We start from the raw sequence: 3,304 nt of genomic DNA, 5'->3' as shown, positions 1-3,304 counted from the left end.
TCTCTCTCTCTTCCCCATTCTCAAAAACCTCCAGCCCCACTTTTCCCTTACACTTCCCTATCACAGGCTCTGGCCTTTATTAGACCAGTTAAAATGGGAAGAAAGTTCACATGAAATCTCGTGAGTTCGATCCACTCCTGCCCCAGAGGGCTGCCCCTCCTAAGGAAGCAGAATTAACACCAGAATGCAAGCATCACCAGGGCAACCTACAACTAAGATGGAGCAGAGACTGAGGGGATGGCTAACAAATAGCTGGCCAACTTTAGACCTATCCCATGGACAAGTACCAGTCTCTGACACTATTACACTCTGTTGTACTTGCAGACATGAGCCCAGCATGGCTATCCTCCTAGAGGATCTACGCAGCAACTGACTAAAACAGATTCAGAGACCCACAGCCAAACATTGGATGGATCTTGGGAGCTCTTATGGATGAGTTGGGGGAAGGTTAAGGTTCCCAAAGGGGAAAGGAACTCCACAGGAAAACCAACAGAGTCAACTACCCTGGACCCTTAGGGGTTCTCAAGAACCACCAACCAAAGAACATACATTGAGATGGACCTATGTGTAGCAGATGTACAGCAAGGTGGGTCCCCCAGCAACTGAACCAGGGGCTGTTCCTAAAACTGTTGCCTGTATCTGTTATCTGTATCTGTTCTTCTGGCTGGGCTGTCTTGTCTGACCTTGGTGGGAGAGGATGTGCCTAGCCCTGCAAAGACTTAATGTGGCTGGGGAGGTGGGGCTATCCAGGGGAGCCTCCACCCTCTCAGAGGAAAATGGGGGAGATATTCTGTGAGGGGAAAGGGAGGGCAGTGACCATGATCTAAAGTTAATAAATAAATAAACCCTAAAATAATTTTTTAAATAAATTAAAAAAAAAAACTTATTCCTTTCCCACATCATGCTTTCTGTGCTAGTCAATAAATACAAGACAAAGCCCTTTCTTAGGGACAGGCACGTGTCAAACACAAATAACATGCCAGCATAATAGAAAAGCAGTAGAGACAGATCAAATACACACAACAGAGAGGCACAGGCAATTAATCACAGACTATAGCTAGAGAGAAGTGGACAATTCAAATTTGGGCAGATTCTTGGTCAATCTGCACCAAGGAGAAATTAATATCTCTCTCTCTCTCTCTCTCTCTCCCTCTCGCTCTCGCTCTCCTCATTCCTTAATATGACAATAATGAACAGGTACAGAGATGAGGAGGGAGAGAGAAATAAACGTTATTTCAGGGGTTGAAGAGTGAGTGCGGCTGCTCTGGAAGATCTAAGTTTGGGTCCATGCATGCTCATCGTGCACCTCACAACTCCACTCCAAGGGATCCAGTGCCCTCTTCTGGCCACTTCAGGCACCTGCACAGAAATGTGATGATGATGATGATGATGATGATGATGACGACAACGATGATGATGACGACAACGATGATACCCACGACGGATGATACCCACCACCTTCTGGAGAGATTGTGAACAAATCACATCATGGATTTTTTACTACTTGGGATATATATAATAAAGTAATTATTATATAAGTAAGCCCAGACCACTGAGGAACCATTTCAAAGCATCTTTTATGATACAATAATTAATCCTTAGTTGGCCTTTCATAGTTAAACAGTCTTCTTGTGGATTTTTAAGCCACAATCTTTTTCTCACGACTTAAAAGCAACCATGAGGCTACATGGTGCTCCATGTTCTATCTGTCAGTCCCCTGGGATTACTGTGAAGACAACTTAGGTGATGTCAGCATCAACACCGGGTCACGGTGACAATACCTATCCCATGTTTGCTGCTTTTATTCTCTCTTTGGCACTCTTCATAGTGAGTCAAGCTCCCGTCTGCTCTTATGTCACTTATCTGTCACTTCGCCCACACCTGCTCATGCAGAACTCATGCTTTGCCACTTAAATGGTAGCACAGTACATGCAGAACAAGCATGATTGTCAAACAGTCTATCATGCTACCTCACTCATCTTTAAAGGATACAAGTTAGGAGTCTGGGGATGCAATTCAATTGGAAAAATATTTGTCTGGTATAACAAAACTGTAGGTCTGATGCCCAGTATCTTAAAACACCTGGTAGGGTTAAAACACTTAATTAGGGTTTCTATTGCTATGATAAAACACAGTGACCAAAAAAACATTCATTTTGTTTATACTTCCAGGTAACAGTTCACCCCTGAGGGATGCAGGACCTGAAGCAAAGGCCAGAGAGGAATGCTACTTACTGCTTTACTTCTCATGACTGACTCAGTCTGCTTTCTCAGATAACTCAGAACCACCTGCTGGGGCATAGCAGTGTTCTCCTACCCTCTCAACCCCCAACCACCACCACCCACCATTGGCTAAGCCCTCCCACATCAACCATTCATCAAGAGAAATGCCTACCCGGTTGTCTACAGGCCAATCTGATGGATGCATTTTCCCAACTGAGTTTTCTCTACTCATATAATTAACTGTGTCGAGTTGACAAGCAAAACAACCAAGACAGAAGGACCAGCAGGAGACTCAGCAGGCAAAGGTTCTTACCACAAAAACTGACAGCCTGAGTCTGATTCTCAGGATCCCCAGAAGGAAAGGAAGGAACTAACTACCCTTCTCTGACCTTCATGCTCAGGCAGTGGCTCTCGTGTGCCTTGGCCCATCTGCACCACACACACACAAACACACACACACACAAACACACACACACATTAAATTAATAAATGTAAAAAAGAAATTTCAAACTGGGCATGGTGATATACACCGCTAATCCCAGCACTTTAGGAAATACAGGCAGGATGATCAGAAGTTGGTTTTTTTGTTTTGTTTTGTTTTGTTTTATTCTTTTTTATTAGGTATTTTCTTCATTTACATTTCCAATGCTATCCCAAAAGTCCCCCATACCCTCCCCTCCACTCCCCTACCCACCCACTCCCACCCACTTCTTGGCCCTGGCGCTCCCCTGTACTGGGGCATATAAAGTTTGCAAGTCCAACGGGCCTCTCTTTCCAGTGATGGCCGACTAGGCCATCTTTTGATACATATGCAGCTAGAGTCAAGAGCTCCGGGGTACTGGTTAGTTCATATTGTTGTTTCACCTATAGGGTTGCTGACCCCTTTAGCTCCTTGGGTACTTTCTCAGCTCCTCCATTGGGGGTTCTGTGATCCATTCAATAGCTGACTGTGAGCATCCACTTCTGTGTTTGCTAGGCCCCAGCATAGCCTCACAAGAGACAGCTATATCTGGGTCCTTTCAGCAAAATCTTGCTAATGTATGCAATGGTGTCAGCATTTGGAAGCTGATTATGGGATGGAT

This window comes from Mus caroli, chromosome 10 (genome assembly GCF_900094665.2).
Source record: "Mus caroli chromosome 10, CAROLI_EIJ_v1.1, whole genome shotgun sequence".
Classification (NCBI taxonomy): Eukaryota; Metazoa; Chordata; class Mammalia; order Rodentia; family Muridae; genus Mus; species Mus caroli.
This window is presented reverse-complemented; position numbering follows the sequence as displayed.